General features: G+C 60.8%; 1 protein-coding gene and 1 long non-coding RNA gene across 2 annotated transcripts in view; both read right to left on the reverse strand.

Moving 5' to 3' along the window:
* The window catches only part of MOB2 (MOB kinase activator 2), a 50720-nt gene that overhangs the window by 21363 nt on the left and 5942 nt on the right, over positions 1 to 23415 (reverse strand). The window lies entirely within an intron of this gene.
* On the reverse strand, positions 1925 to 21483 carry LOC148773839 (uncharacterized). The gene is made up of 3 exons (XR_016036418.1): positions 5159 to 21483; positions 4215 to 4384; positions 1925 to 3898 (listed from the first exon to the last, which is right to left on the reverse strand). It is a non-coding gene; the product is annotated as an uncharacterized LOC148773839 (long non-coding RNA).

The following is a 23415-nucleotide window of genomic DNA, read 5'->3' on the forward strand; positions in this document are numbered from 1 at the left end:
AGAGAAGCAGAGGGGACGGGGCTTCCCAGAGCAGGGCCACGTGGATGGACAGAGGGCCACAAAGCCTTTGACCAACTACCAGGCTGAGGAGCTTTACCGCGGTGCTCACAGAGGGCGCCGCGCTGAGCCGGGCCACTGAGTCGGCTGGGCAGTGTCTCCTCCTCCGGGCTCCTCGGCGGGGAGGCGACCAGCAAGGGCCTGCGGTTGGTGCCTGGCCCCTGCCTGCTCGGACCTGTTCGGCGGGGAGGGGACACCGCTGAGGGGCCCCAGCAGTGAGTCTGGGAGGCCAAACGTGCAGAGGTCAGGGGCAGCGCACCAGGAGGAAGGGATGCCGAGCGCCCTGCGGACGTGCTGTGGGCCCTCGGGTCCCCGGCTGAGCCCGCCAGGACACACGGTCCACGAGCGGCTATGGGAGGACACCCCACTCAGGAGGGTCGGCTGAGGCTCACACGGGCCCCAAACGGGTTCCTCCCCTCAACCTGAGCGGGACGGGCAGAGAGCTCCAGGGGCCGGTGCTGAGAAGAGCCGGCCAGATGCAAAAGAGGGCCAGAGCCCCACTAACACAGAAGCATAAGACTGACAGCAATCAGTCATGTCCAACCTGAGTCCAAGAAACGCAGACATACACAGATATCCAGCACCAAACAAGGCGAAAGACCCAACGCTGGGAGAGGTCGAGGGCGGGAGGAGAAGGGGGCGGCAGAGGACGAGATGGTTGGATGGCATCACTGACTCAACGGACATGTACTTCAGCGAACTCCGGCAGACAGTGGAGGACAGAGCAGTCCAGCGTGCCTCGGTCCATGGGGTCAGACTCAGATACGACTTAGCGACTGAACAACAAAAACGAACCACACACAAGGTAAAGCCCCCACGTTTCGTGTCCAATCAGAAATCACCAACCTCAGGAAAGGAGGAAACCGTGCAGCAGTGAAAACGGAAGTCGCTCAGTCGTGTCCGACTCTTTGCAACCCATGGACTGTAGCCTATCAGCTCCTCCATCCGAGGGATTTTCCAGGCGAGAATACTGGAGTGGGTTGCCGTTTCCTTCTTCAGGAGATCTTCCCTGACCCAGGGAGTCAACCCAGGTCTCCCGCATTGCAGGCGGACGCTTTATCATCTGAGCCACACTAGGAATCAGATCAATTGCTCAGAAAGACCCCAAGAGGGCTCAGGGAGAGAGTGAGAAGACAGAGGTGTGGGTCACTGTGCCTGCGTCCCACCCGGAGACAAGAGAGCCCTGGACAAGTTACAAGGAGATTTAAAAAACATGTGTTTTAAAGATCCCAGCTGAACTTGTAGAAACTGAAATATCTGAGACAAAACGTACCCTGGATGGAGGTGTGGGCAGCCCGAACACTGCAGACACAGGGGTGACGACTGAAGGTGCCGCAGCAGGAGCTCGAGGGACCAGCTGCGAGCGGAGGGGCCGCATCCGCGACAAGGCCATCGGAAGGCAAGCCACCAGCCCGCCTCCGCCCGGAAGACCCAGCTCCTCCCACAACTCAACAGCAAAACCGCACAGGACACAGGAACAAGGGCTGAAGGGACCCTCCAGGCAGAGCAGGAGGGTTAGCCTGAGGGGCCACGCGGCCGCCAGGCTGGACACACAAGTGGCGCCCACACTCAGAGGCTGCAGCGAGCACAGAAGAGGGCAGGCAGGGAAGGCAGCCCAGCGTTTTCAGACCCCACCAGGCAATCCGCCCTGACGAGAGCGAGCTCAGGTCTACACAGAAACCTACCCGCCAGGTCACAAACTGGAACAACCCACACGGCCGCTGGCAATGGGTGAATGGGCCTCCCAGGCACCAGCCAGCCGAGTGATGCCCAGGGAGCCCGGGGACACCTTCTGGCCAGCACCGCGGGCGGGCCTCTGCCTTTGCACGGGCGCTCGTGACCTGGAGCACAAGCCATCCCAGTCAGGTGCCCCGTGTTCAGGCACGCTCAGGTGTCTGCACCCCCATACCCAGGACCCTGCCAGGAGCCCAGAGCTCAGAGCCCATCCCCGAGGGCTGCTGTCCCCAACAAGAGGGCCTTTCAGGACACAAACAACACCCTGGACCTTGTTCCCACAGCCCTCGAGTCCCTCACCATCAACGACCAGGGGCTGGGCCCAAGCCCTGCTGCCAGAAGGGCATCCGTGAGCACACAGAATGTGCACGCTTGGCCCAAGTGCCCTGGGCGCGGGCTAACCCAGGCTGATGAAGGAGGGCCTCGGGGCCCCTGACGAGTCACCTCCCCCGCTTCCTTGGTAAGACAGCAGGCAAGATGCCACCATGAGTTCAAGGCCCCCACTCCCGCGGGTGGACTTTCAGGAGAACAGAGAGCAGCCTGCTGTGCTGGAAGCTGAGTCTGAGGACCTCAGGCCTCCGCTGGGGCCAGGAGGCAGAGGAACAGCGAGCTGGACCAGAGGCGCCTCTGCGCCAGAACCCTGTGCGGTGAGTGCCCTCAACTTGGGGTCCGGACAGTCCTCCCAACCTCCGAGCTCCTCTCAGACCATCGCACACCAGGAAACAAACCCCTAACCACACCGTACGGGGCAGATGTCACGTGCGTCTACTTAAAGATACATAAACACGCCTCCCACTGAGTGGGCAAAGAAGTTCTCCAGGCCGGAAGCCACCCTCATGTTTATTTTCAAGACAAGCACCTGGACTGTCCAGCCTCCGTGGACTCCTCTAGGGCTGAGCAGGGGGCACGTGTGTGTCTCCACGGGGAAGCGCTGTGTGCATGCACCTGCTGGGCAACCGCACCCTTTCTTCCCACCCTGGCCCAGGCCTTCCCTGCCACCCCTGCCACCCTGCTGGCCCCTGAGGGTGCTGTGAACGGGCAGTGAAGGAGCAGTCGCCCTCCAGGACCACAGGCCCTCCTCCACAGGCCTGTGGCTGGTGTCAGGGTGGGTCTCTCCTCGCCCCCTACCTTCCTGAGCTCTGGTAAGCTTGGTTCAGTCACTCAGTTGTGTCGGACTCTTTGCGACCCCATGGACTGCAGCACGCCAGGCTTCCCTGTCCATCATCAACTCCTGGAGCTTGCTCAAACTCATGTCCATCAAGTCAGTGAGCTCCAATAAAGGATGCAGAGACAGAGTCAGGTGCCCGTGATCACCCGGACACCCTGCCTGCCTGCCCTTGACCTGCTCGGGAGGCTGGCCCCAGGCATGCAGAAAGGGGCATGCGCCAAAAGGAACCGACACTCGGTCCCTGCACGTAACAGAGCGAGCCGCCAGGGCCCGGTCCCCGGACAGCGATGAGGAGCTGGACACGATCCACAGCAAGCACATCTGCACCTCAAGAGACCCCATGAGAGAGTGAAAAGACAAGCATTGTGCACTGATCCAGGACCTCCCTCCCCAACAGACAGAGCACTCTCAAAACACAACTGAAAATGGGCAGGAGATGGTGACAGACATTCCCCCAGAGAAGCTGCACCCACCCCCACCAGGATGGCCAGAATCAGACCACGGAGGCCGACAGGGCCAGACAGCACGTGCAGACACAGACCTGACCCTCCACAGGCCACAAGTGCCTCCCCGGGGACCCAGCCACCTGCTCCCCTCAGCAGAAAGACGAAGGTGCCGGGCACACGGAGACAGTGCGAGTGCTCACGGCAGCGCAATCCTGGTCTGAACACAGAGGCAGCGTGGAGACAGCCCGGCCTCTGAGCGAGGCTGCGCCTCACGAGGGGACAGAGGACAGTTCTCCACAGTGGTGGGCGAGCCTCCCTGCAGCGGGCTCCAAGGGCAGACCCCACACACCGGACACTCGAGGGTCCCCTCCAGACGGGTTCTAGTCGGAACCTGAGGCTGGTGGCAGCTCAGTGGGTGCTAAGCCCCGAGAGTGTGGCGAGGGCTGTCCAAGGTTCTAGATCAGCCTTGCGGGAGGTCGGAGGCTACGCACATCTGTCAAAATTCAACAAAGCTTACGCTTTAGACTCAGTGGAATGTAAATTACACCTCCGCACGCTGACCAGAGGCAAACACACCACACGCCCACAGGAAAGCAGGAATTCTCGCTGGTGCCCCTGCAGGGAGTCCCGAGGGCCCCAAAGAAGCCACCGCCCACAGGGCCCCCCGCCGAGGACTCCAGGCACAGGGCGCCCAAGGGCAAGAGGTGCCAGAGGCCGGGGGGTGGGGGTGGACCACAGGGCCAGGCGCCTGCTCCTTTCCGGTTCCACGGCTCGGGAGGGGTGCAGGCGCTAACCTGAAACCCACACACCTGTGCGTTTGTAACTGCGGTGCTTTCTCTTCGTGCGTTATGTTGCAAAGAGCTATTCACTTATCGCAGGAAAGAAAGAGAGGACAACTGTGCTGGAACGTCTTCTTTCTAGGCTGGATGTGGTGTCAGGCTCTGTAACCACTTTCTCCAGTCCCTCTTCTCTGACTGACCTATTTCACAATCACGAAGAGCTTCAGCCGTGTTTTCAAAGACAAAAGGGAGTAGGCAAGGGCTGGAGGGCCCGGAGTGGCGGCACAGAGGCTCTTTCCTCCCAGGCCTGCCCTGTCTGTCCTCAGAGCCCCTCGGGGAACAGACCACCTGTCCCCCCTACAGGCCCCCGGGCAGCCCCCACGGCAGCCACACCACTGGGGCCACATCCAGAGGCGCCAGCAGCCTGGTGAGCTCGAGGCTGGCGGGTAGACAGAATCCCTGTTCAAGGCCCTGCGAGTGAAGCAGGGCTTCTGCGGTTTCAATCAGAAGAGCTGGGACGCGGCTAAATGTCACAGCCGATACTCCTGGTGGGGGTGGGGGGTTCACCATGCTGGATCTCAAGAGGGGAAAGCTAGAGATCCACTCAAAGAAACCAGCTTGGAGCCAAGGGGAGGGTACACACACCAGGGAGAGGCGGGGTGGAAGGCGGGTGGGTGGGAGTCCTCTGTGGTGACTGCTTCGCGGCCAGCAGAGAAACAGCCTCCTGTGACCAGAGGCCCCCAGCCCACGGCCCCCAGTGGGGAGGAGGCAAGAGCTGCACCTCTCGTGGCGTCTCCTCACTGCCTGGCCTGCTCTGGACCTGCTCCGCCCCAAGCTGGCTGGAACCTCGATGGCCAGGAGCCCTGCGCACTAGCTCCCGGGCCTCCACTGCCCAGGGCGACACCGTCGTGCCAGCCCCAGGCCTAGGCCACCCCCCGCCCCATCGCGGCGCTCCCCTCTCCAGGCCCGCTCACCTGACCTGACGTCCCATCTCACAGTGCAGGAGGCGGAGGCAGAGCCGAAACCAGGTCCACATCTGACCCTGCCGCCGCTGGCTCCGGGGCGCTCACACCTCCAGGAGGGCAGGCCCGGGACCCAGGGATGCGTATTTCTACTCCTGGCAGGAGCGCAGCTGCCCTGGGCAGGGAGAGGCGGGCCTCACAAACATCCCTGCGGCTGCTGAGCGGCAGGTGAGTCACTGGGAGGTCAAGGGCCACACCCCGCCTTCCTCCCAGCCCTGGGCTCCCTCTCCAGAGGAAGAGGAAGCCCCAGGCCACCAGGGCTCCTGGGAAGCTGCCCTTGTTCCTCACACTAACGGGGAGAAGGAAATTCCCCCACCTCACGCAGCCCGGGCAAACAGGAGCCCCACTGGCCTCACCCACCCGAAGCTGAGTGCTGGGCTCCCTCCGCATCCGTCCTGTGTTGGCCCCCACCCTCGGACGGTCCGCCAAGCAGGGCAGAGAAGACGATGTGCAGGTTGGGGCGGAGTGCCCCCCTGGGCCTGGCTGCCAGGGGGAGCTCGGAAACGCCCAGGCGCTGGAGCAGGGGGCGGCCAGGCGGGAAGAACGCCCAGACGGGAGCAGGGAGGCAGGCTGCACCCCACGGGCTCGGGCCGGGAGAGCAGCACGAACGCCCCCGACAGGCCATCAGCTTCGTGTGAGGTTCAAGCCAAGCCAACTGCCCCCTGGCGGGAAGGCTGGTGGAGCCCAGCGAGTGGCTCCTGGGCTGCCGCCGCTTACGGGGGGGCCCCCAGGTCACTCCTGACCCCCCGAAGTGCTGGCCCCGGGCACAGGGACTGTCACTTCCCCCCACAAGCCTTCCCAAGCCCAGAAGGCACAGAGCCCAGGCGGCCTAAGAAAAGGCTGAGGTGGGTCCTGCCAAGCCAGCCCGCCCTCCCCGCTGGAATAAAAGCGTCGGGGGCAACATCTAGCGCAGGCTCAGTGCACAGGAAGACGGCTGGGGGAGCACAAGGTGGGGGGGGTGCTGGGAAGTGACTTCCACTTCGGAATTCCTTGTTGTTTAGTTTCCGGGTTGGATTTTGTTCAGCTTCCTGGTTACTTTTGCTCTGCTCCCCTCTGAAGGGTTCTGAAATCCTTCCCTTATCCCATGCTCTGAAGGTCCCACTCGTGCTTCCTGCTGGGAACAGAGAAGCTTTCACTCTGTGGGGCACGGGGTGAGCCTACTCAATCTCAGCTCACTTCCTGTGATTCTAGAAATTTTCTGAGTTGCTTAAAAGCACCTCTTCTGGAACCCCACCATGGCTCAGAGCCCCCCGCACCGATGCGCCGTCTTCACTCCTGCCGTCCTGACGTTCTGCTCTCTTGCTGGGAAATACACCCAACTTATCGCCTCTTCCTTTACCAGGATTTCACTTTGTCATCACAGCTCCAGCCTCCAAGCACTCCTGTTAATCCTCTGGACATTCCTTTTCTCTACCAGTTGGTCCTCACTTGCCAGGGGGGTCCTCCATGCTCTGCAGGCCTCTAAGACACTAAGGACAGTGCCAGCTTATCTGTCTGTTCAGTCTGCTCCCTCTTTTTCTATTGGTTTTGGTCTCTGCCTTCCTTGTTCACACAGTCCCTGAAACGTGGCGCTCCCTGGCCACCCACTCCTACTGAAGACGGGCACTGAAGAGCTCACTGACAGCTCCGTGGCGGGGGGCGAGGGGGGATGGGGGCTGGTTCAGGCAGGTAGCTGGGGGACCAGCTGGCTCCCAAGCAGGGGGCACGTCCACCACCCCCACTGTCGTGTCTGGAGGGCTCTTCTCTCGGGCAGGTCAGACTCCGTTCTTCCGCCTGGAGAGTGGACAGCAGGTGCCAGGATCCTGGACACAGACGGTTGGGGAACCTGTCCTCGTGGCTCTATCTGCATGGGGAAGGCCCTGGTGCGGCCCAGGGACTCGCACTCTCAGGACAGCGATGCTCGGGTTTGAGACAAGCAGCAGGGGGCCGGCTGTCCAGCTGCCCCCGCGCCCCTCCACACCTCCAGCCGGCCCCTCCGAGGTCTCGAGGCCCCGCAGCCCCGGGAGCCACACTAGGTTCCGCAGGCTTCCGCCTCCTCGTGCGGGCGCTCCCCCTGATAGCCAGCCTTCCAACTTCTGACTGCTGTCTCCCACCTTTGTTTCCATCTGTCTCTGCCTTTCCAGAGTCCTCAGCTCTCATTCCAGCGGGGCTGGGGAGGGAGCAGATTCAACATACAAGTGCAAAGTCCGCTCTCTTTAGGCAAAGGGGCCAAATGCGATGGGACATTGGCGGGTGGGCCCCTGCTCCCCTTCCAATGAGGCCCCTGGGCTCTCCCCTGACAGCCCCCACCCACTCAGCTACCACTCACCTGAGAGGTGCTTCCAGACAGGGGGTGTTCACAAGCTGCCCACACCCTCATCTGCCTGCCTGTGGGCAAGGCTTCCCACCCAGTTCAGGCAGATTCACCAAGGCGGGCCTACCCTGCCTATGGGGCTGGTGGGCCTCAGAGAAAACGCATCTTATCAGTGTCCCTGCACAGCTCAGGCTCGCCCGACTTCCCTCCCTCCATCCCTCATCCTCAAATACCTGTCAGAGAACCCTGGGACCCAACCCTGAGGGTCACTGGGCTGCCCGCATCCCTTCCAAGGCCGCAGGCTAAACCCAAGGCCCCGCCCAAGGCCTCCAAATGGACACCTGTTTCTTCACGGAGACGTGCCCAGAGGCCAGGACAGAGCACAGGTCCGCCATCCCCTGGACTCTCCAGCAGGAGCCAGGCTGCGGCTGGGAACCCAAGCTGCAGCCTGCACAGGAAGGGCAGCCCATGCTGGGAGCAGGCGCGCCCACATCCACCCAGAAAGGGGCCCTGGTGAGCCTTGTGCTCATGGCCCCGTGGGCACCGTGCCTTCACAGGACCACACCGCCACCAGCCACCGCCCCACCTCGAAATTCTGACACCACGTGGAGGAAGGCTCTGTGGCTCAGAGGTCCCCGCCCCCTCTGCTGAGGCCACAGGCAGAGTCTCTGATGCTGGATGACCTGCCCCAGGTCTCAGGCCGTCATGGCAGAGTGGGTACAGTGGACAGTGCGCTCTGCCTGGGGTTGCTGTTTTCATGAGGATTCTAAGAAGTGCTGGCAAAAACTTCACTGAAGGTCAGTGAGTGGCAAAACGCAGACCCTGGCCTTGGTGGCCCTTAGCTGCTCAAACACAGGCAGTCACTGCAGCCAGCCCCTGGTGGTGGCCAGGGCTCCCCAGAGCACGGGGCACAGGATGGACACGTGCCCCTGAGGGCCGTCACCTGAGGGGTGCTTCCAGGCAAGGGGTACTCACAAACTGCCAAGAATCCCTCAAACAGGATCCCAGTGGGGGCGGGGGGCGGCAAGATACAGTGAAGGAGGCCAGCAGTGGGGCCGTCGGAGACCAAACACCTGCTTCGCCTTTCAGACACTCAGACACTGAAACACTGATGCTGCCGGGAGGCCCCCCCTCCCCAGGCCCTGCCCCCGCCCCACGCAGGTGGGAACGGGAATCCCGTGCAGGCCCCGCAACCCGAGGCTCCCACCTTCCCACCAAGCCCACCCCGTGCCACGTCCACCCAGTGGAGCGGCAGCGCCCATCAGCCTGCGTGGACGCGGGGCCCACCGCAGAGGGAGACCGCTCCGCCCGCGCGCGCTGCGATCTGAAGCCCCGCCCCGGGGCTCCGGCGTCAGGCGTGCCCGGCGCGCCCTCTGATGGATGCAGGAGCCACAGGCGGTGCTTTCAGCCTGCAGAGCTCCCCGCCTCCTCCAGCAAGTTCGGGAAAGAGCTTCCCCAGCCTCCCCACCCAGCCCCTGCCCGGAGAACCGCCTCCTGGGTGCCCCGAGACCAGCCCAGAGGCCTGCAGAGCGGGCTGGGTGGACTGCAGCGGAGAGCGGCCAGCACTTCCCAGCGCGCCTCCTCCCCATGGGACAGCTGCCGGGCGGCCCAGCGAGCTCCCGGCTCGCAGAGCTTCTGCACGGCCTGGGCCAGCCGCCCCCCTCCCCCGGGATACACGACGCGGGGGAGCATTTTCCACAGGAGCGGAACGCAGGTGGCGAAGGCAAGGACGGTCCTCTGGCAAGCGTGGCTGCGGGAAGAAAAGGAAATCTTCCCGCTGCACAAACAAGGCGCCAAGCACCAGCTGCTTCCAAGGTCTCGCGCCAGCTGACTGTGACGCCCGGCTTCTGCCACCCGAAGTCCCTCGACATGGTGAGCGCGGCTGAAGGAAGGGGCAAGCGAACCCCAAGGGCACCCCGAGACCCTGCGGAGCAGTTCACAGAGGAAGACTCATGAAAAAAGGTAATAAAGACGTCGAAGCAGGCTCTGCCCCACTGACAATAAACACCGTGAGGGGAGTGACGCTCGGCTCAGCAAACAGAGGACCGAGAAGATGGAGAGCGGCAGCCAAGGCAGGGCCCAGCCAGCCAGGGAGAGAAGGCACGGGACCCGTGTCCCAGCCGCGGTTTCCTGAAAACAAGCGGCAAGAAGGGCTGTTCGCGACAGCACCCAGGAAGCGACCGCCCCAGACCGGGTCACACTCACACGAGTGACACGGCCGTGGGGGTGCGGAGCCAGAACAGACCGCCCTGCTGCTGCTCACCCCTCTCCTCCACGGTCTCCACGCCACCGCATCCCGGGCGGGGCCGGGAGAGGGGCTGAGGAGACAGGGCCCGGCCCCGCGGGCCGGACATCCCACACGGCAGCCCCCCCGAGACCCTGCAGCTCTTGGCAGGCGCGGGGAAGGCTCGGCCCGAGGAGGGACGTGAGACGGAACTTCCATCTGGGAAAAGCCTCCCCTCGCGCACTGACACGTGACGCTCTTGACAGACAATCGGGGGCACAGACACCTGAGCACCTCGCTTTCTCCGGGGGTCTTGCTTCTACTCGTCACCACAGCCTCACTGCTCTGGGTTCCGAGAGTGGAGGATGTGAAAAGCAAGGGCTTTTCCGCGCTGAGCTCTGAGGGGGTCTGGGAAGGCGCAGCCAGGCCGGGGAGGGGCTCAGAGAGAGGAAGGGGTGCGGGGCCCCCGCGAGGAGAGGCCGGGGTTGGGGCGGGAGGGACTGCCCCAGAGAAGCAGGGGACGCGTGCCGCCCCCTTCACTGCGGACAGCGGCTGCCAGGGACTGCGGAGGACCTCCCGGGTCCCGGCGCCTCGAGGGCCCAGCACCCAGAGACCCCCACGCGGGGCTGTGCTTGGCCCAGGCCAGTCCCAACAACAGCGGCTCCAAGGCCGGGTCTGGCTGCCTCTCAGCCCCGCCTCGACACTGCACGCGGTGGACGCACAGACCGCGCACGCGCACAGGGAGCGCGCACACCAGGTCACGTGACAGAATGCATTTACTAGGGGTCATGATCGCACACGGACAGAGGCCTCCGGAGCAGGCGGCTGCTGCCTCTGGCCCTCCGTCTGCGGCTGTCCGCACAGGGCCTGGGCCCCACCGGCCGAGGGGGTCCGCTGGGGGGCCTTCCTGTACACGCAGGGGGCACACGAGAGCCTGGTGCAGACAGTGCGGCAGGCACCGGGGCCTGCGACAGTGCTGAGGAGGCCGTCTTAAGAAAAGCCGAGCTGTGCCTAAAAACAGAGCCAACGGGAAACGCTCTCCAAGCGTACTGCCCTCAAGTGTTCAATGAATCCGTGTTTCCACAGGCTGGCCGTGAACTTCAAATGAAGGCTGCTATTTTTAGAGCTGCTTTTCAAGTTCTACTCCAGACAGTTATTCAAAGTGTCCACTTAATGAATAAATACCCTTCCCAAACACGTCTTACAGAACTGACACACCAACACCCTGTACCGCTATCAGCTTGCTGCCCGGGTACCTGGTGGTTCCGTGGCTCCCTTTCTGTGTCCGTCTCAGGCTCTAGTGTGACACTGGGCCTGCATTTCCCAGGCCTGCAATTCTCCAGATCCAGTGGGTTTGGCGGTTTAAGAGTCAAGACAGGTCGATGAGAAAAACCTTGAATTAGGGAGCGGGCCCGCCTGGAGCCTTCCTGCTGCACCTGGTTTCCTCCCGTCTTTCCCTCCAGGAGCCTCGGCTCAGCTTCAAGCCTGGCGCTGGCTGCTCTGCACCCTGGCACCTGGACATGGTGCTGGGGCACCGGCTCCCTGCTCCGGGTCAGGCTCCCCACCCCGGGTCTCCCTGGAGCCCTTCAGAGGCCTGACCCCAGCCTCTCACCCAGGGAGACCCTGCCTGTCCCACACAGACGATCAAACTCCTGCTGCCCCAAACCCAGGGCCTACAGCGGGTCAGGAAGCTTTGTGACCACGGCGACCCCAGGCAGAGCAGGCAGGTGGGAAATGAGACTGATACTCATGTGGAGAAAGAGGAAGCTGAGAGATGAGGGGACAACAGGGGGACACCTGTGCTGGCTCTGAGGCCAGTCCCCCCAACGCGACTCCCTACATGGGCAGAGAAGGTGCTCAGTGCCCCCTGCTGATGTCCTCAAACAGGGATCACAGGAGACGTCTTGGTGCAGCCAGTATACGATGCGGCAGCACGGAGAGTGGAGACAGCAAGGAAGGCGCGGGGCTTTCTGAAGGCCAGGGAGCCCGCCACCGAAAACGGGTGCCCGGAAAGCAAGGAAGGCACCCAGCATGGAGGCACCTGGGCTCAGGTGGACCCCGACGCGGTGAGGTCTGACAGTGTGAACAGGCCAGCCCGGGCCAACCCACACAGCTCCTTTTCGAGGGGGAGCCTGGATGGGGAGGCCAACACAGCCCAATTTTGTCACTTCTGATAACAGAAGTGGGACCTCTAGAGCACAAAACTAAAAGGCTAGTGCAGGCCACCCAACATACAAGCCATTCCCACCACAAGAAACCAGGGCTCCTCGGAGGAAAGGCGGGCTCCGGCCGGGGCTCTGCTGTCACAGCAGAGCAGGGACACTCTCCGAAACCCCAGAGTCATTGTCACAAGGCTTGGAGCCAGCTTGAATAAGCGCCCAGAGGCCATGGATGGGGGCAAAGTGACCATCAAGGAGGATCAGAGCTGTAGTAGATTCTAAGACCAAGACTGTTTTAATCCATCAATTCTTAGTGAAATATATACTTTAAACCTTCTTGGTTACTTGGAGAAGGCATTACAGAATCAACACTTAATTCTGAGAGCTGGTAAGTAGAGGCAAGGAATCAAGCATTTATCCAGATTTGTATATATTAATGTGGGGTAACCAAAGGGCTGACAGGACAGTGTCTCTTCATAGGCGTCACGGCCAGAGCCCCCTGGGCTCCAGGCTGCCCTGAGGCCAGCCTGCGGCCTTCGTCACTGTGTCCACACCCCAGAAAGGTGAAGGCTCACACCTGCTCTCTCCTCCTCACCCCGTGAGGAGAAAACAAGACACACAGTGAACAGAAGTGTGAGCCCAAGTCCAACCTGGGAGGCGAGACTGTGAGCTCTGAGAAGGGAGGTTCTCTGGCCGGCACTCAGAGAAGCCACGTAGGCTGTGCAGATCGCGCTCTCGTCCTGCGTGTGGCCGCTGCAGGAGACTGGCACTGCCTCCCGCCGTCTCCTCTGAGCGTGGAGAACAGGTCCTGGGCCAGGACGGCCCAGGAGGAGACTCCTCCGCGGGCCAGAGGCCACCTGGAATGAGAGGCGGTGCGCAGCGGCCCGGCCTCACTCGCCTGTCAGCTCTCAGGAGGCCGAGGGTGTGTTCCCTCTCCCCAGGTCCCCAGTCACCCAGGGTGGCTGAGCCAGGGGAGGCAGCAAGCTGCCCCGTCCTGAGCTGCCATGGAGCCCAGCACTTGCCCCGTTCCCTTCACAGAGGAGCTGCTGTCACACCTCAGACCCCAGCGGCTCACAGGAAGCTCTGCAGGCGCGATCCTTGCTCACACCACAGGGACCCACCAAAGAGGCAGCCTCAGCTCCTCTCCAAGGCAGAGGGCCAGGCAGACCTGTCTCAGCACAGGCCCTGGTCGAGGGCAGGCTGCTGTGTGGGGAGGGCCATGTGGCCTCTCCTGGGTGCCAGCGTGAGGCCGGGGGTGGCACCAGGGGGACGGGGTGCACGCTGCAGTGGGCACCTCCCCAGGCCGGCCCCTGAGACCGACTCACAGACGCGAGCCCTCCCTGCCTGCCTCCAGCGGGACCGCCAGCAAGGGGTGCTGACAGAGGGACGGGTGGAGGGGCCGATCCTGCAGGAGCAGGGGACGCGGGCAGGGCCTTTCTGGGCGGCGGGCCACCAGGCGGAGAAGCAGCGCAGAACGAGATGCTGAACGCGAGGGAGGGAGAAACTGCCACTGGGTCCAGCAGGTTCTGGAGACGGGGGGCGGGGGGGCGCCGCGGGGACAGCCCGGGCCCCTCCAGGACACGTGGCAGGTCTCTACTGGGAGGGTCACCAGGGGGTCATGTGAGGTCTGCTGGGACAGGAAGTGTGCTGGAGCAAAGCCTGCCCAGAAACCCCAGTGGACACTGGCCCCCTGACCTCACAATCAGATCAAGGGGCTCTAATGCCACCAGCTAGTGACCTAAAGCAGAGGCAGGGCCTGCAGACAGGAGCGCGGGAGCAGCCTTCTCTTATCCACAGCTTCAACCTAAACGCTCCAGAATCAGCAGAGCCAAAAAGGAAGGATCTTACTGATTTTCATCAACAGAGGCTGCTTTCAAAATCCTTCAGTAAGAAACAGGCTGAGTCGCTCACGCAGCCAACATCTACATGGAGATCCATCTTGTTGAAGAAGGGATAGGCTACCCACTCCGGTATTCCTGGGCTTCCCTGGTGGCTCAGCTGGTAAAGAATCTGCCTGCAATGCGGGAGACCTGCGTTCTATCCCGGGGTTGTGAAGATCCCCTGGAGAAGGGAAAGGCTACCCACTCCAGTATTCTGGCCTGGAGCATTCCATGGACTGTACAGTCCATGGGGTCACAAAGAGTCGGACGCGACTGAGCACCCTTCACATACCTGTCACCTGTTTCCCAGCCTCTCTGCCTCTGGCCCTGGAGCGGCAACCTCTCCTCCCTGCTTCGTCCACACTGCCCTGTGCCTCGACCTGAGTAGGGCTTCGGCCCCCATCTCGGGAAGGCTGGAGCCGACACGCGTGCGCACTGAGAGTCGAGGGTGTCTGCCATCACCCTCAGGGTATTTCCATGCATGTGCGTGTCCACTCACGGGAGGCCAGCAGAAACGGGTGGTCTTGCGTTGTGGACGGCCCCTCGACTACAGCCATGAGCAGCGCAACCAGGCTCTGCCTGTCCCTCTGTTCTCTGATGGGGTCTGGACGTGCCTTCTGCCGGGGCCACATGCACCGCGCCTCCCCAGGCGGCTGGCCTCTCCCCTCCTTAGGGGTCTCTGTATGCACACACGCGGCCCGCGTTTCCCCTATCCGTTCGCCCACCGATCAACACTGAAAACACTTCCGTAACTTGGCAACTGCGACTAGCGCTGCAGTGGATGTAGAGACGTCTACACGGACAAACAGAACTCTCTCCAAGAAAACACTTCTCGCAGACATACTCCTAAAAGCGGGCTGCGGCACCAGGCACTGGTTCCATCTTCAGTCCCTGAGGACCCTCCACACTGGTTTCCACGGTGGCTGAACAAACCAACCTGCACAAAGCCTTCCTCCACACCTGCACCGACTCTTGAGACCTCTCGTCTTTTTTACGATGACCATTCTGACGGGGATGGGCAGTGATATCTCAGTGTGGTTTTGACGTGCGTCTTCCTGATGATTAGCAATGGTGAGCATCTCTTCATGTGCCTGCTGGCCATCTGTGTATCTCCTTTGGGAAATGCCTATTTGGTCTTTTGTGCGCCTCAGTCCGAGGTCTCTTTTGGATGTGACCCCGCATCAGACGGGCGGTTGGCCAATACTCTCTCCCACCCCTGGGCTGTCTTCTCACCTGTTGAAGGTCCCCTTGGCTCAGTCCGTGGTCTCCTTTGGGTGTGACCCTGCGTCAGACGGGCGGTTTGCCAACACCCTCTCCCACCCCCTGGGCTGTCTTCTCACCTGTTGAAGGTCCCCTTGGCTGCGCACAAGGTTCCGATTTAACGTCGCCCCACTCAGTTTTGCTTTTGTCGCCTTTCCTTTTGGAGTCAAACGCAAAAAAATAAATCATCACCAAAACCGATGTCAACATAATACCTATGCTTTCTCCTGTAAGTTTTTTGATTTCACATGTTAGGTTCAAATATTTAATCCACTTTAAGTTCATTTTTGTGTGGCAAGACAGTGGTCCAGTTTCTTTTGCGTGTGCATGCAGTTTTCTCAGTAACGTTTATTAAAGAGACCGTCCTCTGCCCATTGTATATTCTTGGCTCCTTTGTTGTCAACTGACTGACCACATGCACATGGCGGCCCCACCCACCCCGGGCTGTGAGTTCAGTTCAATTGATCTACATCTGTTTTTAGGCCAGTACACACTGTGTTGATTACTGTGGCTTTGTAACATGGTTTCAAATCACTGCATGTGACACCTCCAACTCTGTTCTTTTTCACAACTGCTTTGGGGTCTTCTGTGTTTCTATACAAATTCTACAATCATTTTTTATATTTTTGTGAAAAATGCCATTGGAATTTTGACAGTGATTACACTGCATCTCTAGGTTGCTTTGGAGAGTGTGCACATTTAACCGTATTAGTTCTTCCAATCCATGAACACAGAATATTCTTTATGCCTTCAGTTTATTTAACTGATGTCTTATAGTTTTCAACACACAGATTTTTCATCTCCTTACTTTATTCATAAATATTTTATTATTTTCGATGCTATTGGAAACGGGATCATTTTCTCATTTTTTTTCTGGCCATGCCACGTGGTGTGCAGGATCTCGGTTCCTCAACCAGGGACTGGTCCCACGCTCCTTCAGCGGAAGCCCAGAGTCCAACCACTGGGCTGCCAGGCAAGTCCCCTTCATTTCTCTAACAGACAGGGCAAGCACCTTTAAGAAGATGGCTGGGGAGCTCAACCCTCGTCCTCATTTGTGTCTGGCCCTGAAGCTGGAGGTCACACAGGAGTCAGGCAGGCAGACAGGAGGTTCTCCAAGCCAAGGAGATGCGCAAGCACAGGCAGGGCTTTCAGCGTCAGAGGCTCAGTGCAACGGGCACCCGTGGGTGTGGGTGGGGATGGAGGTGACGAAGACTCCATCCTTCAGACAAGGGGGTCCAGAAGGTCTTCTGGGCAGGAGTACGACACGGTCAGTTCTCTGCTAGTTTGTGGAAGATGCGAACCAAGGATAAAGACATAAGCTCCCTAAACCCACCCATGGGTGCCGGGGTCTAGGAGAGCCTGAAGCCCTGGAGCTGGGTCAGCCCAGGGAACTGTGGGCCCGCCTGGAGGGAGCCCAGGGAAGTCATGACCCTGGTGTGGTCACACTGCCCACAAGTGACTCCTGGGTCGGGTCCCTCGGGCAGGGTTGTGGGCCGTGCAAGCAGTCAGGACCCTGCCTGCTTCAGCACAGGCTCACAAAGGCCAGGGTGCAGTCTCTAGCCCAGACCCCTCCAAACCTCATTTGAGGGGACATTTTATTGTTTTCCTTAGAAACCAAGTGACCCAGACTTCTGAGAAAAATACGAGAGGTGGAAAACGATAGTGCTTCCTGTCAATGGCTCCTGGCGGACGGGAGGGACCCGCGATCACCGCTGCTCTCTCATCTGCTGTGCTCCCGGAGGAACCTGTGGCCCCTATTAAGCCAATTAGCAGAAAGCTGGGGACGCCCGCAGGCCCAGTGTCCTGATGCTGGGAAAACACAGCTACGCACCCAGCCCTGCTCTCCCCTCTCTGCTGGGCAGGCGCGGGGCAAGGGCACTGTGGAGACGTGCTCACCATGGCCCTCGCAGCAGAGCCTGTTCCTACAGCGCACCCACCACTGCAGGCACGACAGAACAGACGCCGGGACATGTCCTCCGACCAGCGAGCGGCCACAGCCCCCAGGGGGAGGCGGCAGGGCCAGACTGAGGCCTGGAGCCCGGTGGTGAGGCAGCAGAGAGAGGGCCTCTGACCACCACATGCAGGGTCAGCCCTGTGCCTCCGGGTCCTGGCTGTGCTGACAGGAGCAGGGCAGACCTGCGCACAGGAGCAGGCAGACGGCAGACCCCGTTGGGTCCCTGCTGCTCCGTCCTGAAAGGGTCCACGCGGGTCCCATGAGCACGCCTGCACTCCAGGGGGGCTCCATCTGGGAGGGGAGCTGGACCTGCCTCAGTCCCCAGTCAGGAGCCGAGCAGGGGGCGGGGGGCCCTGGGCTGGTACTGTCACGCCCCTGCCCCCATACCGTGTGGACGGCCACGTGGGCCCAGCGGACCCCAGTTCGATGGCTGGGCAGGGCCCGGGGTGGCACATGAGTGGATGTGAGCTCCACAGGCTCCACAGCAGGTGGCGGGCTGCGCCCTTACATGGCGCCCCTCACAAGAGAGTGGCCATTTGCTGGGAACCAGGGCCCGCTGTCCTCCTGGCGACAGTTCAGACTCAGGGCCCGCAAACCACCAATGCTCCCACCTACCCCACATGCCCAATGAGAAGGCAGCATACGAGCAGAAACAATGCAGAGCACACAGTGCCCCAACATCTCCACGGCCTCGCGTGAGCTGGGGTTCACGGGTCCTTCCTGCCTGGTGGGGCTGACAATCGCACATCATTAAACCTGGCTGTGCTTGGTTGGCCTGGGAGGAAGTGCACGAAAGCCAGCAAGGTCACAACAAGGGACGAATTTATTTCTGTACAAACTATAGACGCCAGAGCTCTCAACAGAACTCAGCTGAGCCCAGCACTTCCTCAGCCAAAAAGGTAGGAGGCCTTCCAGCAGGAACAAGAGAATGGACTTGAAAACAAGGGTTTCCATCACAAAGCATTTTCAACCCCTGCTGCAGGCCCACATCTGGAGAAAGGCCTGGGTCTCCGTCACAGGAGCGCAGGGCTACATGGGGGCACTCTGCAGACAGCACTCCCAGACCGGGCCTCTGCATGGGCCACATGGACCCAGCCTGATGTCCTGCTTCCAGAAGGCGGCAGCAGCCGGACAGGGAGGGCGGGGACAGCCTGTGATGACAGGCAGGACCCACAGGACCTCCACCGCATGCCCTGGCACTTTCAGCATTTGGTGGGCATTAGCACGTCCACGTCCCTGAAGCCAGTGACCATGACCGCGGCCACGAGAACACCTGCCACACAGCAAGCGCCTTGCAGAAAGCTCCTCCCAGCCAGAACCAGTCTGCAGGGCTGGGGCTGGAGCCTCCCCATCGGGTGCCAGGGCTCAGGGAGCAGCCGTGAGTGACCCTGAGCTGACCTGACCTGAGGACAGCACGGGTGGGCGGTGGGAGCAAGCCCCCCTCCTGGGACCAGAGCCTGTGAGGCCAACGCTCGAGGCCAGTTGCCCGCCTGCTGCTGGGCCGCGGGAACAAGGCTCCTGTGCTCTGGGAGAGAAGAGCATCCGGAAGGGAGGCCACACGCTCCCCCGGCCGCCAGAGGCACGCCTCCTCTCGGGGGAGGGACAGAGCCCTGTCCTGGGAAAAAGCCGTGGCCCCAGCGGCCCCCAGCGCACACCCCGTGCCGGGATGCTCAGGAAGATGGGCAGCCCTGTCCCTGTGCGCCCCTGGACGCCATGCTGCCGGCTGGAGAAGGAAGGACGTTCACAATGGTAACTGCCCCACACTTCCAGCAAGAAGGTTCTCCAAGAGAGTCATCCCACGCCCAGGCAGCAACCGAGATGAGGGAGAGGCAGGGCAGCCACGGCCTGTGTTTTCTTCTGTTGAGTCCTTCTTTGTTCACGCACCACCTTCAAAAGCTAAGAGACCAAAGGACAGAGGACCAGGAAGCAGGCAGTGAGGTGTCCACGGTCTCTCCCTCGGGACAGCTCAGCCCTGCCTCCCGCTGCAGCTCCCAACACCCAGGACGGGCTGGGGACTGCGCGAGCTCACCTGGAGGACCACACTGCCCCGGGCTCTCCGTGTGCCCCGCGCCTGCTGTCTTCCCCATGGCCCCAGGGACCAGATACGGCCCAGACTGGGAGCCACACTCTGTGAGGGCAGCGAGAATGGAATTCCTTTCCCGACAGAATCAACTAAGTGGCACGCACAGTCCCAACACAGAGTGTATGTGTGTGCGCACGTGTGTGTGTGTGCACACGGACGTGTACACACAGCAGGAAGGAGAGGGCAGGGCACACAGCTCTGGTCCATCCCTAGGCCCTGCCGGGGCTTCAGTCCACAGATGCACACTCTGCCCCCGGCCACTCGGCCTGGACACACACACGCACAGCTGCCCCTCGGGCTCCCTGCTCAGCTCCCGCATGGCCCCACCCCTCTCCTCTTGGCAGCAGAGCCCACGCCCAAGGGAGACACAAGAGTCGGGCAGGCCGGGGAGACAGCGCCCTTAGCTGGGAGCTAGCACCTCCCAGTTCCTGTCTCTGCTCTTCCCTGTCTCTTTAAGAACACCCTATTCATTCTAACACTTGGGATCAGATCCCCTTACAATACTGGGCTGGCCAGAAGGACCGCACGTTTCTGTGTTGACCAGGTAAAACCTGTTATAGCTCGGCTGGGAAGTTCCGATTCATCTCTGTATCCATCAGACACTGCACCTTCAGATTTCCCTTTATCTGGTTGTTAAAAATCCTGCAAATGGAAAAAAATTCAATTCCCTGGTAGACTGTGAAAAGGCTCCTGGACCAGTTCTTTGCTCAAAAACAAAAAGTTTTAGAAAGATGAAATTATGAAGTTATTTTGTTCCACTACCTGAAAAATGGCAGAAGGCAGAGAAACAAAATGGTTCAATACAGTTCTGGGTGAAAATTAAAACTGCGTTTCAAGTATTTTAAAACTGAAGGAACTTTTTGGCCAACATCATAGCAAGGACTCACCTCAGTCATAAGAAGCCAGATGGCTCTGTAAAGAGCAGGCCCGCGAATGACAACAGAGGCCCACGTGCCCAGTCCAGCCAGGGAACCGTCCCACTGCCACCTCCACCGCCGACGTAGACCAACCAGCACCTTCCCCGCCTGCGCCCAGCGGTACTCCTGCCCACCGGGAGCCAGCGGCATCCCTCACGGGGTACAGCTCCAGGCCCTGCCTAGCTGGATGGTGAAATGGCTCCAGGCTGAGCCCCGCTGGCAGGCAGCCCACTCCCAGGGCTGCGGCAAGGCCATCGGGAGGATCCCTCACCTGACCCAGGGCCCAGGCCCTGCAGAGGCACAAACGGGTGCAAGTCAGCCCTGGCCCCACACGGGCGCAGGCTCACAGAGGAGAAGAGCAAGCTGGCGCCGCCCCGCTCAGCGTCTCTGGCCCCGTCACGGCATCAACGCGGGGCCACAGGAAAGAGCCTGAATCTCAGCAGCTCAAGCCCCTCCTGAGAGGCTCAGAGGCTCAAATTCCAGAGGGCAACAACGCCCCCAAGAGAGCCCTCCGGTCCTGACCAGCACCTGGCACATGAGGACACAAGAAGGATGCCAACCTCTGCAGTCCTCCTGGGCCACCCTGTACCAGGGGCCTCTGGGCTGTGTGGAACCACACACTCCACCCAGCATGGCAAGGAAACTGGCTCCCTCCCATTTCTACAGGTGGGATGAGGAATGAAAGATTTTATGAGGGCCATGCTGTGCAGACAAAACTGCTGCTGCTAAGTCACTTCAGTCGTGTCCGACTCTGTGTGACCCCATAGACGGAAGCCCACCAGGCTTCCCCATCCCTGGGATTCTCCAGGCAAGAACACTGGAGTGGGTTGCCATTTCCTTCTCCAATGTGTGAAAGTGAAAAGTGAAAGTGAAGTCGCTCAGTCGTGTCCGAACCTTAGCGACCCCACGGACTGCAGCCTACCAGGCTCCTCCATCCATGGGATTTTCTAGGCAAGAGTACTGGAGTGGCTTGCCATTGAAAACTAGACAGTGTATTAAAGAGCAAAGACATCACGTTGCTAACAAACATCTGTATAGTCAAAGCTATGGTTTTTCCAGTCGTCACATAGGGATTTGAGAGCTGGATCACAGGGAAGGCTGAGAGCCGAAGAACTGATGGTTTTGAACTGTGGTATTGGAAAAGACTCTTGAGAGTCCCTTGGGCTGTAAGATCAAACCAGTCAATCCTAAAGGAACTCAACCATCAATATTTACTGGAAGGACTGATGCTGAAGCTGAAGCTCCAGTTCTTTGGCCACCTGATATGACGAGCCAACACAATGCAAAAGATCCTGATGCTGGAAAGACTGCGGGTAGGAGAGACTGGACACAGAGAATGAGACAGTTGGATGGCATCACAGACTCAGAGCACAGGAGTCTGAGCAAACTCCGGAAGACAGCCAAGGAGATGAAAGCCTGGTATACTGGGGTCACGGGGTCACCAAACTCAGACACGACAGCAATGGAACAACAACAAAGGCCACAGACCAGGTCCCCCCACCCAGCTCCCCACCCTCCACTCCCAGGCCCTGGCAGCTGTTAGGGCCTGACGAGGAGAGCTCACCCAAACCACTGAAAAGCATGAAGGTCCCTGAGCAGGCGTAGATCAGGGCTCTGGAGACCCGGCAAGCCCTGTCCAGAGGGAGAAGGCCGGCCACTCGGAAGCCCCTTTCCAGTTTCCACATTTTCCTTCCACTCGGAAGCCGTAGCTGCCGAGCCCAGCGTGCACACCCACCAACCAAGGCAGCGGGGGCCGGGAGTGGTGTGTGCCCCATGCCTTCAGACACCTTCCTCCCAGAGGAGGTCCGTCCCATGGCCACACGGAGGACCTCCGGGTGACACCACCGAGTCAGCCCAGAAGTGGGGGCAGACGAGGCCACATGCACCTGGAGACGCCCCAGCTGGGACACAGGGTCCAACAGAGGCGCCCCTACAGGAAGATGCCCTGAGCTGGGGTCACATCTGTCAGCCCACAGGTAGGCAGGAAGGGGGAGGCACCCCTCCCCCCGCCGGTAATGAAAACTGCCACTGCCCAGAGGCCTGTTTGTTTTGGAAGCACATCACTAAACGGCTTCCCGGGTGGCTCGGTGGTAACCCGCCTGCAGTGCAGGAGATGCAAGAGACTCAGATGGGATCCCTGGGTGGGGAAGATGCCCTGGAGGAGGAGACGGCAACCCATTCCAGTATTCTTGAGGGCTTCCCTAGAGACCTGGATTCGATCCCTGAGTCAGGAAGATCCCTGGGAGAAGGGAATGGCTGTGCTAAGCTGCTTCCGTCATGTCCGACTACTCTTTGCAACCCCATGGATGGCAGCCTGCCAGGCTCCTCTGTCCATGAGATTCTCCAGGCATGAATACTGGAGTGGTTTGCCATTTCCTTCAGGAAGATCTCTGGGAGAAGGGAATGGTTATCCACTCCCGAACTCCTGCCTGCAGAATTCGATGGACAGACCATGGGGTTGCAAAGAGCTGGCCACAACTGAGCAACTAACTCTTTCACTAACAGACAGGTAGGACAGGTGATAACCACTTCCTCTGCCCTTCCTCTGAGACGCCCCCAGGAACTTGGGGGACAGACCCACGGGGCCAGTCATGACCATGAGCTGGACCACACCGACAGGGGAGCTAAGCCTGGGACCCGAGTAGGCTGGCGTGAGGACAGAGGCAGCAGAAAGCCCTGCTGCAGGCGGCCCCGCAGCCCCAGCACGCGCCCCTGGAGCGACCCAGAGCGACACTCAGTGTGGAGGGCGCGGACCCAAGGACACGCTGCCACAGCTGCTCCACCTTCCATACCCGGCACTGCCACCTGGGGGGAGAGGAGAGCGGACCGGGTGCACCAGCCCAGGGTCAGCGTCAGAGCAGCACCGGGCACTGGCAGGGGCAGCCGGGCGGGAGGGTCACAGATGGAGGGCGTGGACGGCAAGGGCTGGGATCAGGCACCTGCAGAGCACAGAGCCCCTGGACCCTCGCTCCCCGCCTGAGTCACCTTGAGAGCCGGGCCTGCTGCAGAAGGGGGCCATGTGCACTGGGACCAGGGTGGCTGCTCGCCACAGCAGCACGGCAGGGTGGGGCAGCGGCGACAGTGGCAAGGGGGCCTAGAGGGCTGGCGTGCAGAACCCTCACCCGCCCGCTGAAACAGGTACCGCTGAGGGCACGGAGGGCCTTCTCCACAGGTATGCAGCACAGCCTCCCACCACCCGCTGGGAAGGTTACTGTTCATCCTCCACCCATTTCAGAGAACAAAACCGAGGCGCTCGAAAGTGAGACAGGACATCTTGTGACACTGCAGTCGGGATTCAAACCCCAAACCATCTGGGCCCTGAGCCCCACTCACATCCCCCAGCTCTTAGCTCAAACAGCAGCTTTTCAAAGAACCCCCAGAGCCCCCACTAAGTGGCTCAGCGCAGTCCCCACAGGACCCCGCTCCACCTCCCAGTGTG

Source organism: Moschus berezovskii, chromosome 25, assembly GCF_049115385.1.
Source record: "Moschus berezovskii isolate FMDL1 chromosome 25, NW_MosBer_1.0, whole genome shotgun sequence".
In the NCBI taxonomy this organism is placed as follows: Eukaryota; Metazoa; Chordata; class Mammalia; order Artiodactyla; family Moschidae; genus Moschus; species Moschus berezovskii.